General features: G+C 39.5%; 1 pseudogene; it reads right to left on the reverse strand.

Annotated features, from left to right (window-relative positions):
* Positions 1 to 8,304: 8,304 nt before the first annotated feature.
* LOC137749597 (UV radiation resistance-associated gene protein pseudogene) lies at positions 8,305 to 12,696 on the reverse strand (annotated as a pseudogene).
* Positions 12,697 to 16,191: the final 3,495 nt, after the last annotated feature.

Genomic DNA, 16,191 nt, shown 5'->3' on the forward strand with positions numbered 1-16,191 from the left:
TTTTTTGCTACTGTTAAATAAGCATGAAAAGAAATCTTGACAGATGCAGAAGGAAGATAAAAAAACTTTTGTCATAAACACGTGGATGTCAGCAGTAGTTCAACAACCTGCTAAGTATGAAGTCTGGCACAAAGTCTTAGGCTTTCAGAGATGCAAGGTCATATCTTACATGTTACATTGAGAGATGAAAAGTATTTTTCCAAAGTTTTGTGATAGTAAAAACGAAAGGACCTAAGAAGAGCCTGGAACACGTTAGGCACATAATACACACTAACTCTAACATTCTCATTATTCTCACTATTATCTTGGGTTGTGCAAAACCTGGGGTATTCCAAGTATAATAACTTTGGCATTGTACCATTATTTTAAAACCATCACACATGGAGCCATTGATCACTGATATATCACTTCTTCAAACCTCTGGTTACTAATGTCAGAGTACGTCACATTTAAAATGTTAGGAATTACCTGAGTCCATCCTGTCTATAAAGTACTGGGTGAAAATAACTATATAATACATGTACAGAGGTTAAAATTTACATTAAATGACTAAAAGAGGGTCTCATAAGTGATGGATGTTACATTCATACTATTTAAATGCCCTAGGCCCTGGACCAAATCTCTTTCTGTAAATACAGATGAGGGTAACTACCTAAGGGTAGAGAAAGGATGCAGTAGAGAATCGATAGGATTGCCACCCTGCAACATAGTAATTTGTCCATCTTTTAAACAGTTCTGTTAACCAGTATTTCTTGTCCATGTAGTTTATTTGGTAAAGTGATCTGGCTATTCATCCAGGACAGATCTGAGTCCCAGTTTACTCAACCCTTGTCAAACATATGTTTCTGCATTTGCACTTGGCACCAAAATCTACTAAAATCGAAGATGAATGACCATATACTAACACAGTTATTTCTTTTTCTTTTTAATTTTATTTATATTTTTATACAGCAGGTTCTTATTAATTATCCATTTTATACATATTAGTGTATATATGTCAATCCCAATCTCCCAATTAATCACCACCACCACCCCCCACTTTCCCCCCTTGGTGTCCATACCTTTGTTCTCTACATCTGTGTCTCTATTTCTGCCCTGCAAACTAGTTCATCTGTACCATTTTTCTAGGTTCCACATATACGCATTAATATATGATATTTGTTTTTATCTTTCTGACTTACTTCACTCTGTATGACAGTCTCTAGATCCATCCACCTCTCTACAAATGACCCAATTTCGTTCCTTTTTATGGCTAATATTCCATTGTACATATGTACCACATCTTCTTTATCCATTCATCTGTCGATGGGCATTTAGGTTGCTTCCATGTCCTGGCTATTGTAAATAGTGCTGCAATGAACACTGGGGTACATGTGTCTATTTGAATTATGGTTTTCTCTGGGTATATGCCCAGTAGTGGGATTGCTGGGTCATATGGTAATTCTATTTTTAGTTTTTTAAGGAACCTCCATATTGTTCTCTATAGCGGCTGTATCAACTTACATTCCCACCAACAGTGCAAGAGCATTCCCTTTTCTCCACACCCTCTCCAGCATTTGTTGTTTGTAGATTTTCTGATGATGCCCATTCTAACTGGTGTGAGGTGATACCTCATTCTAGTTTTGATTTGCATTTCTCTAATAATTAGTGATGTTGAGCAGCTTTTCATGTGCTTCATGGCCATCTGTATGTCTTCTTTGGAGAAATGTCTATTTAGGTCTTCTGCCCATTTTTTGATTGGGTTGTTTGTTTTTTTAACATTGAGCTGCATGAGCTATTTATATATTTTAGAGATTAATCCTTTGTCCGTTGATTCATTTGCAAATATTTTCTCCCATTCTGAGGGTTGTCTTTTCATCTTGTTTATGGTTTCCTTAGCTGTACAAAAGCTCTTAAGTTTCATTAGGTCCCATTTTTTTATTTTTGTTTTTATTTCCATTACTCTAGGAGGTGGATCAAAAAGGTCTTGCTGTGATATATGTCAAAGAGTAGTCTTCCTATGTTTTCCTCTAAGAGTTTTATAGTGTCTGGTCTTACATTTAGGTCTCTAATCCATTTTGAGTTTATTTTTGTGTATGGTGTTAGGGAGTGTTCTAATTTCATTCTTTTACATGTAGCTGTCCACTTTTCCCAGCACCACTTATTGAAGAGACTGTCTTTTCTCCATTGTATATCCTTGTCTCCTTTTTCATAGATTAGTTGACCATAGGTGCGTGGGTTTACCTCTGGGCTTTCTATCCTGTTCTATATCTATATTTCTGTTTTTGTGCCAGTACCATTTTGTCTTGATTACTGTAGCTTTGTAGTATAGTCTGAAGTCAGGGAGTCTGATTCCTCCAGCTCCGTTTTTTTCCCTCAAGACTGCTTTGGCTATTCAGGGTCTTTTGTGTCTCCATACAAATTTTAAGATTTTTTGTTCTAGTGCTATAAAAAATGTCATTGGTAATCTGATAGGGATTGCACTGAATCTGTAGATTGCTTTCGGTGGTATAGTCATTTTCACAATATTGATTCTTCCAATCCAAGAACAGGGTATATCTCTCTATCTGTTTGTATCATCTTTAATTTCTTTCATCAGTGTCTTATAGTTTTCTGCACACAGGTCTTTTGTCTCCCTAGGTAGGTTTATTCCTAGGTATTTTATTCTTTTTGTTGCAATGGTAAATGGGAGTGTTTCCTTAATTTCTCTTTCAGAGTTTTCATCATTAGTGTATAGGAATGCAAGAGATTTCTGTGCATTAATTTTGTATCCCACAACATTACCAAATTCATTGATTAGGTCTAGTAGTTTTCTGGTGGCATCTTTAGGATTCTCTGTGTATAGTATCATGTCATCTGCAAACAGTGACAGTTTTACTTCTTCTTTTCCAATTTGAATTCCTTTTATTTCTTTTTCTTCTCTGATTGCTGTGGCTAGGACTTCCAAAACTATGTCGAATAATAGTGGTGAGAGTGGACATCCTTGTCCTGTTCCTGATCTTAGAGTAAATGCATTCAGTTTTTCACCATTGAGAATGATGTTTGCTGTGGGTTTGTTATATATGGCCTTTATTATGTTGAGGTAGGTTCCCTCTATGCCCACTTTCTGGAGAGTTTTTATCATAAATGGGTGTTAAATTTTGTCAAAAGCTTTTCCTGCATCTATTGAGATGATCATATGGTTTTTATTTTTCAATTTATTAATATGATGTATCACATTGATTGATTTGCATATATTGTAGAATCCTTGCATCCCTGGGATAAATCCCACTTGATCATGGTGTATGATCCTTTTAATGTGTTGTTGGATTCTGTTTGCTAGTATTTTGTTGAGGATTTTTGCATCTATATTCATCAGTGATATTGGTCTGTAATTTTCTTTTTTTTTTTTTAGTAACCTTGTCTGGTTTTGGTATCAGGGTGATGGTGGCCTCATAGAATGAGTTTGGGAGTGTTCCTTTGCAATTTTTGGAAGAGTTTGAGAAGGATGGGTGTTAGCTCTTCTCTAAATGTTTGAAAGAATTCACCTGTGAAGCCATCTGGTCCTGGACTTTTGTTTGTTGGAAGATTTTAAATCACAGTTTCAATTTCCTTACTTGTGATTTGTGTGTTCATATTTTCTATTTCTTCCTGGTTCAGTCTTGGTAGCTTATACCTTTCTAAGAATTTGTCCATTTCTCCCAGGTTGTCCATTTTATTGGCATAGAGTTGCTTGTAGTAGTCTCTTAGGATGCTTTGTATTTCTGCGGTGTCTGTTGTAACTTCTCCTTTTTCATTTCTAATTTTATTGATTTGTGTCCTCTCCCTCTTTTTCTTGATGAGTCTGGCTAATGGTTTATCAATTTTGTTTATCTTCTCAAAGAACCAACTTTTAGTTTTATTGATCTTTGCTATTGTTTTCTTTGTTTCTATTTCATTTATTTCTGCTCTGATCTTTATGATTTCCTTCCTTCTACTAATTTTGGATTTTGTTTGTTCTTCTTTCTCTAGTTCCTGTAAGTGTAAGGTTAGATTCTTTATTTGGGGTTTTTCTTGTTTCTTGAGATAGGCTTGTATTGCTATAAACTTCCCTCTTAGAACTGCTTTTTCTGCATCCCATAGGTTTTGGGTCATTGTGTTTTCATTGACATTTGTCTCTAGGTATTTTTTGATTTCCTCTTTGATTTCTTCAGTGATCTCTTGGTTATTTAGTAATGTATTGTTTAGCCTCCATGTGTTTGTGCTTTTTATGTTTTTTCCCCCATAATTGATTTCTAATCTCATAGCATTGTCGTTAGAAAAGATGCTTGACATTATTTCAATTTTCTTAAATTTACTGAGGTTTGATTTGTGACCCAAGATGTGATCTATCCTGGAGAATGTTCCATATGCACTTGAGAAGAAAGTGTAATCTGCTGTTTTTGGATGGAATGTCCTATAAATGTCAATGAAATCTATCTGGTCTATTGTGTCATTTAAAGCTTGTGTTTCCATATTAATTTTCTGTTTGGATGACCTGTCCATGATTGTATGAGGTGTTAAAGTCCCCCACTATTATTGTGTTACTGTCGATTTCCTCCTTAATAGCTGTTAGCAGTTGCCTTATGTATTGAGGTGATCCTATGTTGGGTGCATATATATTTATAATTGTTATATCTTCTTCTTGGATTGATCCCTTGATCATTATGTAGTGTCCTTCCTTGTCTCTTGTAACATTCTTTATTTTAAATTCTATTTTATCTGATATGAGTATTGCTACTCCAGCTTTCTTTTGATTTCCATTTGCATGGAATATCTTTTTCCATCCCCTCACTTTCAGTCTGTATGAGTCCCTAGGTCTGAAGTGGGTCTCTTGTAGACAGCATATATATATGGGTCTTGTTTTTGTATCCATTCAGTGAGCCTGTGTCTTTTGGTTGGAGCATTTAATCCATTCACATTTAAGGTGATTATCGATATGTATGTTTCTATTACCATTTTCTTAATTGTTATGCATTTGTTTTTGTAGGTCCTTTTCTTCTCTTGTGTTTCCCACTTAGAGAAGTTCTTTAGCATTTGTTGTAGAGCTGGTTTGGTGGTGCTGAATTCTCTTAGCTTTTGCTTGTCTGTAAAGCTTTTGATTTCTCCGCCAAATTTGAATGAGATCCTTGCCGGGTAGAGTAATCTTGGTTGTAGCTTCTTCCCTTTCATCACTTTAACTATATCATGCCACTCCCTTCTGGCTTGTAGAGTTTTTGCTGAGAAATCAGCTGTTAACCTTATAGGAGTTCCCTTGTATGTTATTTGTCTTTTTTCCCTTGTTGCTTTCAATAATTTTTCTTTTTCTTTAATTTTTGTCAGTTTGATTACTATGTGTCTCGGTGTGTTCCTCCTTGGGTTTATCCTGCCTGGGACTCTCTGCACTTCCTGGACTTGGGTGGCTATTTCCTTTCCCATGTTAGGGAAATTTTCCGCTATAATCTCTTCAAATATTTTCTCAGATCCTTTCTCTCTCTCTTCTCCTTCTGGGACCCCTGTAACACGAATATTGTTGCGTTTAATGTTGTCCCAGAAGTCTCTTAGGCTGTCTTCATTTCTTTTCATTCTTTTTTCTTTATTGTGTTCTATGGCAGTGAATTCCACCATTCTGTCTTCCAGGTCACTTATCCGTTCTTCTGCCTCAGTTATTCTGCTATTGATTCCTTCTAGTGTAGTTTTCATTTCAGTTATTGTATTGTTCATCTCTGTTTGTTTGTTCTTTAATTCTTCTAGGTCTTTGTTAAACATTTCTTGCATCTTCTCGATCTTTATCTCCATTGCTTTTTCCGAGGACCTGGATAACCTTCACTATCATTATTCTGAATTCTTTTTCTGGAAGTTTGCCTATCTCCACTTCGTTTAGTTGTTTTTCTGGGGTTTTTTCTTGTTCCTTCATCTGGTACATAGCCCTCTGCCTTTTCATCTTGTCTATCTCTCTGTGAATGTGGCTTTTGTTCCACAGGCTGCAGGATTGTAGTTCTTCTTGCTTCTGCTGTCTGCCCTCTGGTGGATGAGGCTATCTAAGAGGCTTGTGCAAGTTTCCTGATGGGAGGGACTAGTGGTGGGTAGAGCTGGCTGTTGCTCTGGTGGGCAGAGCTCAGTAAAACTTTAATCTGCTTGTCTGCTGATGAGTCGGGCTGGGTTCCCTCGTGTTGGTTGTTTGGCCTGAGGTGACCCAACACTGGAGCCTACCTGGCTCTTTGGTGGGGCTAACGTCGTACTCTGGTAGGACTCAAGCCAAGGAGTACTTCCCAGAACTTCTGCTGCCAGTGTCCTTGTCCTCATGGTGAGCCACAGCCATCACACACCGCTGCAGGAGACCCTCCAACACTAGCAGGTAGGTCTGGTTCAGTCTCCTATGGGGTCAATGCTCCTTTTCCTGGGTCCCGATGCACACACTACTTTGTGTGTGCCCTCCATGAGTAGAGTCTCTGTTTCCCCCAGTCCTGTCAAAGTCCTGCTATCAAATCCCGCTAGCCTTCAAAGTCTGATTCTCTCGGAATTCCTCCTCCCGTTGCCAGACCCCCAGGTTGGGAGGCCTAATGTGGGGCCCAGAACCTTCACTCCAGTGGGTGGACTTCTGTGGTGTAAGTGTTCTCCAGTTTGTGAGTCACCCATCCAGCAGTTATGGGATTTAATTTTATTGTGATTGCACCCCTCCTAATGTGCCATTGTGGCTTCTCCTTTGTCTTTGGATGTGGGGTATCATTTTGGTGAGTTTCAGTGTCTTCCTGTTGATGATTGTTCAGCAGTTAGTTGTGCTTCCATTGCTCTCGCAAGAGGGAATGAGCGCACATCCTTCTCCGCCATCTTGAACCAATCTCCAACACCGTTTTTTCTTGCTGATCCAAAGACACTTGGTGAAACTAAACTGTGTCTTCCCAGAAGGAGAGCACTTTGGTTTCGAATTGAGCAGTCCATTTGCCAAGCATGATAACCGTGGTCCCTGTAGCCTTTTTTCTCTCTTACTTCCATTTTTCCATTAACTGCTGGTATCATTATGGATCTATTTGCATTTGTGAAGGACTTTCTTTTCCCTCAAGCTATGTAATTTATAGTCTCATACATTTGAGTGTATGTGGTTTTTCTCTTTGGTTATCATGCTATCTCTAAAATCTTGAACTGCTTTTTTTTTTTGAGGAAAACTCAATTTGTGTTCTTCTATACAATACATGGATATAAGCACAAAATTTCCTTAAAGAGCTTGCAACCCTGAGGCAATGTCCTTGGGTATATAAAGTACATAGCAATAGCAAATGAAATCTGAGCTCCAGGAATGAAAATGGACCTCAAAAACATAACTTAATATTTATTCCATTGCACACATACCAGTAGTATTCTATGCCTCATCCAGTCTCTTAATCCAACTACCTCAACTGCCTTGCAGTTTGTACATTGGACAGCCTGACTCTCCACATATATTTCATCATATGCAATGCCTTCCTTTCCAACTGAAATGTGATAAATTAACATGGGATTTACATATAGGGATTTCTATATGGTGAGTGCATTGCCAGACAACACACCCAGCTTTTGACAACAGCATCTGCCCACATAAAAACGTTGACTCCCAGGTGGAACTGGATGCCATCTGACTATAGTAAACTTGTGGTCCTTGGGGGTCCCCTGGGATCCACCAGAGGTGAGGTTTTTCATCTAATCTGAGGGCTGCATCAAGGGTGTGGCTGACTGGAAGAGCTGGAAGGTCATGGTGACTGCATTAAAGAACCAGTGACTGTGGTGTTCTCAGTCGTTCAGGATGCACAAGCATCTACTGTGCAGATGGGACAACAGCTAGGTTGACTGTGGAGCCTGGGGGCAGGGGCAGGGGCAGGTGGGCCTGTGTATAAGGAGAACATTGTGCTTCTTATTCATCAACTTAATGGATGGCCAAAGATCCTGGAGACCTTTACTGAATATTCAATTTCCCCAAAGTTTCATAAACTATGGTGAGGGCAAATGCTTATGAGAAACTAAAGGCGAGTTCACTATATTATTTATATATTATCGTCTGCCCTCTGAGGATAACATAGAAGTGTCAATAAAAAAGCAGACAAATGCCTATAAAGTGACTCGAGCTAGAGAGTGACTTTTGCCTTTAAACAATTGTCAGGCCTGAAAAGCAAATCTTGCAAGCAAAATCTAACTTTGGCCCACTGATACACAGTGATCCTGAGTTCCTCCTCGATTCACAAAGTCTATGTTTCTGAGGAATATCCTTCATTAATATTCATTTTGTGTCATAATTATTACAAAGGGTGACCAGTGCAGCTTTATCCTCATTTCAAGCAGTGACTCTACCCTGGTCCTACTGTCTGTCCTCTTGCTTCACTTATCAGAACTCCTGCGTGGCCGGCGGAAGCTGGATATGTTTTAATTCAGTGCATAGATCCTTGGGGAGAACTCTTCAAATTCTCCCAGAACTTGTTCATCACACTCCACTGCCCCGGCACTGTCCACGGGGATGCAGTTAAATGCTTCCAGCTGGTTGCCTGAGGTGAAGCCTGTGGCTTTCATACCGATGAACTCTTCCACTTGCTCCATGGCACAGCAGAGCTCGGCTTCAGACCCAGGGTGGAAATCCCCTCCCACCCCCGTCTCCGGAAGCAGGGTGCTGGAGGAGCCGGCCTGCTCGCTGGGCAGGAGGGTGCCGCTGACTGTGGCTGGAAACCCCGAGAAGACTTGTCCCTGTTCCTGGCTAGTGTTCACACTCACTTGGCCTCCATGTAATCTGTCTCCCAGATCTACCCCTTTTTTCTTGTTTTCTTTGGAGGTGTATAAGGAGGAAGACAGAGACATTGTCTTTCTCTCAGATTCTCCCGTGGAGGGGATGGTGGTCACAGGCTGGGCTAATGCCGAGTTGTAACTGGGGGGAGGGGTTTTGTACTCGCGTCTCTCATTCCCTGAGCTAGCCTGTTTCTGGTGTCCTTTGTCTGGTGAAGGGATCCCCCAGAGAAGTCTACATCTGCACCCCCGAATATGGAGCTTTGTATCTCTGGAACAGGGGTTGTACTGGAGGTGTGATGTCTGTTGCACCTGACCACTAGTCCGTGCTCCATGGAGTTTTTCAGGTTAAGGAGGGTTTGCCTCAAGTGTGGAGTCCCTAGTCCATGGTGTTATCTTAGCTGTGCTATATTTTTGTTCAGAAGATAGACACTGTAATCAAACTGCCACTTCTCCCCTCCTTTTGGATATAATGGAAACTCTCCTTTTCAGCTTGTCATTAGTATTATCTTTGACTGTTGATCTAGATCCCTTAAAATTATAAGAAATTATAAAATTATAAGTTGGTTGTCTACAATCACTCATTAGGATTGATTAGGTTTCTGTTAGGGCCAGACTGGTGATTTCAATGGAGATATGATATGTACAACCACTGCTGCCTCTTTTTGTCTTTAATGGTGACCCTTGTGTCCATCTTCCCACCGTGAACACAATATTGACTTTGATTCACTATCTTGGCCAGGGCCAGAAGGATGTTTAAGAGGCTTCCACCTGCACAGTGATGATGATAGCTCTTATTCCGCATGCCAAGGGCCTTATAAGGACATTATCCCCACTGCCTAAGATACCAATCCCAATTATATACCTGGGGACTTGGAGGCATGACCACTGGGTTGGACTGCAGACCACTGAACACATTGTAAAATGTATGCCAGCTAGGACTCCTCTTATTTCCTGATGTCATAAGCTCCCACTATTTCAGGGTCCATGAAAATGCTTTGGAGTCTGAGCATCAATATCAGTGCAGACACTGTGTCCATTAATCTTCTCAATTCTAGTTGTTTCTCTATCCCTACCATATTGTCTCCCAAGGAAATGGTTGTAGGTTTCTTGGGGAAAGGACTGGGAGAATCACTACATAATCTATTTGTCATGATGTTGATATGTCCTTCCTCCTAGGAACCCAGCGATCTCTTTAGTCAACAGATTCTGTATTTGAAAATTAGCTTTGCCACATGAACTGAGCAGGCATCACTATTTTCTTTTTTCTTTTTTTTTTTTGGTACAACCATTCTCAGTCTCCTGCTCCTCCAACTTTGCCTTCTTCTGATTATAGATGTTAAGCAGCACGCTCTTTGGCTACTCATCTGTTTGTCTTAGAATGACATTGTCTGTTAGCACCTCAAAAGTCCTTAGGTAAAAGGTAAATCACTTCAGCTGCCCCTCCAATATTGGCAATTTTGATGCTAATTCTGGTCCCCTAGTTTCAGGCTCTTAAGTGCAGCCCCTGACCTCTGTTACTTGGGAGAACTCATTATCCTCAGAGCTCTTAACAAACACTGGTCTGTGACGATGTATCATCAAACTGTTCTACAGATGAGAGACTCAACTGAACTCCTTAAAGATGATGTTGCCCCTTGCACCAGTACATTTTAAATAATTTGTATTGATGTATAACTGACATATAACATTCTGTTAGTTTCAGGTGTACAACATCACTAATCATTAGGGATATTCCACACTTGTCAGAATGGCTATCATCAAAAAGACAACAAATAACAAGTGTTGACAAGATGTGGAGAAAAGGGAACCCTTGTGCACTGTTGGTGGGAATGTAAATTGGTGCAGCCACTATGGAAAAGAGTATGGAGGTTCCTCAAAAAATGAAAAGTAGAACTACCGTACAATCCAGCAGTTCCCTTCCTGGTTACTTATCCAAAGAAAATGAAAATACTAATTTGAAAAGGTATATGTACCCCAATGTTCATTGCAGCATTATTTACAATAGCCAAGATATGGGAGCAACCTAAGGGTCCATCCATAGATGAACAGAAAAGGAAGATGTGATATATATGTGTGTATATATATATATGTGTGTGTGTATATATATATATGTGTGTGTGTATATATATATGTGTGTGTATTTATATATATATTGGTATTTATATATATAGGTATTTATATATATAGGTGTTTATATATATATATGTGGTACTTATTTTATATATATATACACATAATACAATATATCTATAAAGTAAAATATTACTCAGCCATAAAAAAGAATGAAATCTTGTCATTTGTGGCAACATGAATGGGCTTAGGTGGTATTATGCTTAGTGAAATAAGTCAACCAGAGAAAGACAAATATTATATGATTTCACTTTTATGTGAAATCTAAAAATCAAGACAGGGCTTCCCTCTTGGCACAGTGGTTAAGAATCCGTCTGCCAGCCACATAGCAGAGGGAGATCAGCTCGGTGCTTTGTGACCGCCTGGGGGGGTGGGATGGGGAGGGTGGGAGGGAGGGAGATGCGGGAGGGAGGAGATATGGGGATATATGTATATGTATAGCTGATTCACTTTGTTATAAAGCAGAAACTAACACACCATTGTGAAGCAATTATACTTCAATAAAGATGTTTAAAAAAAAAAAAAGAATCCGTCTGCCAATGCAGGGGACATGGGTTCGAGCCTTGGTCTGGGAAGATCACACATGTTGCAGAGCAACTAATCCCGTGTGTCACAACTACTGAGCCTGCGCTCCACAGCCCATGAGCCACAACTACTGAGCCTGCTTGCCACAACTACTGAAGCCTGCGTGTCTAGATCCTATGCTCCACAACAAAGAGAAGCCATCACAATGAGAAGCCCATGCACTGCAATGAAGAGTAGCCCCTGCCCGCTGCAACTAGAGAAAGCCCGTGCACAGCAATGAAGACCCAATGCAGCCAAAAATAAAAATAAATACAATAAATATATTTATAAAATAAATAAATAAATAAATAAGAATCAAGACAAATGAACAAACATAACAAAATAGAAACATAGTCATAGATACAAAGAACAGATGGTTGCCAGAGGGGAGGCAGGGGAGGAGAGATTGAGAGGTAGAAACTTCCAGTTACAGAATTAATAATGAGTCATGGGTATGACATGTACTCTGTGGAGTATATAGTCAATAATCATGTAATGTCTTTGTATGGTGACAGATGGTAAGTAGACTTACCGTGGTGATCATTTTGAAATGTATAGAAATGTGGAATCACTGTGCTATATACCAGGAACTAATATAGCATTGTTGGTCAATTATACCTCAAAACAAACAGACAAACAAAGAAACAAACTCACAGAAAACGAGATCAGATTTGTGCTTACCACAGGCAGGGTTGCAGGGAGGGATGAAGGTAGTCAAAAAGTACAAACTTCCAGTTTTATGATAAATAAATACAGGGATGTAGTGTACCACAGGATAAATATAATTAACACTGCTGTGTGTTATATATGAAAGTCATTAAGAGAGTAAATCCTGAGGTCTCATCACAAGGAAAACATAATTTTCTCTAATTGTTTAATATTGTATCTTTATGAGATGGATGATTACTAAACTTATTGTGGTAATCATTTCATGATGTAAGTTACATCATTATACTGTACACTTTTACAGTGCTGCATGTCAATTACATCTCAATAACCTTGGAAGAAAACATTGTGATTAAAAAATATAAAATAAAAATTGTATAGATAAAACTTTAAAAAAATGAAAAATAAAGTGAAGGAGGCTCACCTGCTTATATTAAAGCATCAGCCTGAGGGGCAGGCATCTAATTTAACACATACATCTGGGAGCCTGCTGGAATACTCTCCAGGGACAGAGACTGGCGGGTGCCATCTTTGCACTCTCCCTTTGCCATGCTCCAGAGCACCAGTATCTCCTGGAAGGGAGCTCTTACATGCGTCTGCTGCCCAGATCTCTGTGGCTGCTGCCAAAGGCATGCATCTTAACCGCCTGGCTCTGGAGGCCAGGGGAGTTTGTGTTCCTGTCCCATGGGACTGTAATAATTGATGTCACCTAGAAAGGAGCTCATACCCCTCTGTCTGGCACCCAGATATTTGTGGCTGCTGCCAGGAGATACCACTACATTGCCTGGCTCTGGAGGACAGTGGGGCTTAACCTCTTGGGTCCCACAGGATTGTAGCCAACAGAGAAAGAGTTCTTAAACAGCTACCACCCCCAGGACACAGCAAAAGGCAACAGACCCAAAAGCTTGATCTTTCTGTGAAGGAAGCCTATTAGCTAATCATTATGACTGCGACCTGAGGGGCAGGCCTCTAACTAAACATTCATCTAAGGGCTGACTATAATCCTTTTCAGAGATCTTGGAGGGCGGGCACTATCTTAAAGCTCTCCCTCTGCTACACTCCAGTGCACCAGTGTCTCCTGGAGGGGAGTTTTACTCCACCATACTGCTGGTGACTTAGTTTTTTATGTCTGGTGGCCTGGTTTTTGCAGCTGCCACCCATGGGACACCCCTTGTTCACCTGGCTCTGGGGGACAGCGACGGGGGTGGGGTGGCTTGTATTCCCATCTCTCCCCTGCTTAGAAATCCCCTAGAAGTTTCCAGCTGCCCGTAGGATTCAGTCCAAAATACTCAACACCGCTTATAATGCACTGCATGCTCTAATTCCTGCCTACTTTCTCCAAACTCATTTCACTCCACACTCCATGCTTTCTCTCTGATCCCTCTCCTCCCTGGCCTTTCAGTTACTCAAAAATACCAGATTCTTTACCTTAGGGTCTTCCTACAAATTTTAAAGTTTGTGTATTTCCTCCCCCACTGATTTTTGGGCTAAATTCTCAACTTAGTTTTATTTCCCCAGATGCCTTCTGTATTTTCAAGCTTGTTTGGTCCTGGGGGCACCTTAGACCTGGTTCCCTAGATGCATTCTCGGCACCGCCTCCTGGAGGCCACAATGCCCCTCAGAGACCTTCTCCCCATAGCCCAACCTGCACCTCTGCAGAAACCTCCAAGGATTAAACCTTTAACATCTAGATTCTCCACCCATCAGTCCATTCTAATACCAACTACTCATTTACGTTTGTTTTCAAATTTGCCTTATTTTCTCATTATCACTCTAGACTCCAATCCTTCCTCTTGGGTATCTAAATTTTCCCTGGGCATCAACTCTGGGGCTCCACAAAAAGTGATACTTTTTTTGTTTGAGGGATACCCAACATATGTAGACAGTAAAGAGCTTTGCACCTAGGGAGGACATAAAGGACAAGCCATAAGAACTCAAATTCTTCCAGAAACCTTCAAACAACTGGCAAAGGAAGTTGATATCAGGTCGGTGATCATACAGTGTTGGGGAAAAGGCTCTTGAAACCATGAAATGGTAAATTCCTTTAAGGAACCAGTAAAAGTACCTATATAATAGTTCCCAAGAAGATCTTAATAGAGGAGGAATAAAATTTTGCACTAGACTTTTGCAAGATATGGTTTGGCTCAATTAACGTGAATGTTTCTTCGTGTGTCACAGCCAACTGCCTAGTTCTTCTTAATGGTAAATTTGCAATTTCCATAGTACTTGTTATGTTTGACCTTTTTTTAAAAAATTTTATTTATTTATTTATTTATTTACGGCTGTGTTGGGTCTTCATTGCTGCGCATGGGCTTTCTCTAGTTGTGGTGAGCAGGGGCTACTCTTCGTTGTTCGTTGTGGTGCACGGGCTTCTCATTGCAGTGGCTTCTCTTGTTGCAGACCACCGGCTCAGCACGTGGGCTTCAGTAGTTGTGGCACACATGTGGGATCTTCCCGGACCAGGGCTCGAACCCGTGTGCCCTGCATTGGCAGGTGGATTCTTAACCACTGCACCACCAGGCAAGTCCCGATTTTCGACTTTTAAATGATCCTTTATGTTTTATAACTCAAACATCAATTTCTCTAGCTGTTCAATTTATTTATTGTAATAGAAGATAACTTGAAATTCTCATGTAATCCCTTTTATTTTCTTTTACACGTTTTTATTTTCTGTCTCATCCCTAACATTAAATTGTTTCCCTTAATCTATTAATTGATTCTTTGTAATAACCAGCTTTTGGTTTTATTGATCCATTCTTCTGGTTTTGTTTGTTTTCCATTTCTTTTATTTTAGCTTTTCTTTTGACTAATTCTCTCTTTATACTTTTTCTTAGTTCTTTTTTTTTTTTTGTAGGTCAGATATTTATTTTCTGTTGTCTTAAATAATAGGATTTCATATGAAATTTTTTCCTTTTTCTTACTTGCCATATAACTTATAATTTCTATTTTGATACCCTTTTTGATTTGGGGGGTTATGCAAAGTAGTATTACTAATAGTGTTATAGATCTTAAAAGTTCTCAACGCAAGGAAAAATATTGTACCTATATGAGGTGATGAATGTTAACTAAATTTATCGTGTTAAACATTTCACAATATATATGTATATCTAGTTGTTATGTTGTTCACATTAATCTTATATAATGTTATGTGTCAATTTATCTCCATAAAATTGAAAAAAATTTAAATTTTAAAAATAGTGTTATATGATTTTGAAGTGGTACTTTAGGAAGCCAATTTACTTTTGAGGTGTCAAGTTCTATTTTTATTGGATGTGCATTGTGTTCTGATGTATAGGAAACTTTGTACTACAATGATATTTGACTTTTTTCTTAAACTAGGGCAACCGATGTTACTCAAGCACTTAAAACACACATACAGTCAGGCCATTTTTTAATGGTTTCCTTTCCAAAAAATTTATCTTCAGATTAAAGTACACTTTACTTGCCCTGAATTCAAAGATTTGTCTTTACTTTTCTAAATATGTTTTCCTGCAAAGGTTTTTTAACATAAATTTCAATAGGTAAGATCCTGTTTCACCGTTGACTTATATCACAAAACACACATTCACCTGCCCAAAAAGGAAGCCCTAGTTAGCTTAACTGACAGTATTCAGAAAGCTTTCAGATGGGCTTTAGTCCCATGGCAATTGGAAAGTTAGAAGTTTCCTGATTTGCTCTACCTCATGAAACTTATTTATTTTTGAAATTTTAAAAATTTATTTAATTAATTTATTTATTTTTGGCTGCGTTGGGTCTTTGTCGCTTCACGTGGGCTTTCTCTAGTCGTGGCGAGCGGGGGCTACTCTTTGTTGTGGTATGCGGGCTTCTCATTGCAGTGGCTTCTCTTGTTGCGGAGCACAGGCTCTAGGTACGCAGGCTTCAGTAGTTGTGGCTCACGGGCTCTAGAGCACAGGCTCAGTAGTTGTGGTGCATGGGCTTAGTTTCTCTGCGGCATGTGGGATCTTCCCAGGCCAGGGCTCGAACCTGTGTCCCCTGCATTGGCAGGCGGATTCTTAACCACTGCACCACCAGGGAAGCCCGAAACTTATTTTTAACCAAGGTAGTAAGTGTACTTCAAGACAATGCATTTAACTTTGAATTCCTTTTGCTTTCACTAATCTGTACAGA

This window comes from Eschrichtius robustus, chromosome 1 (genome assembly GCF_028021215.1).
Source record: "Eschrichtius robustus isolate mEscRob2 chromosome 1, mEscRob2.pri, whole genome shotgun sequence".
Lineage (NCBI taxonomy): Eukaryota > Metazoa > Chordata > Mammalia > Artiodactyla > Eschrichtiidae > Eschrichtius > Eschrichtius robustus.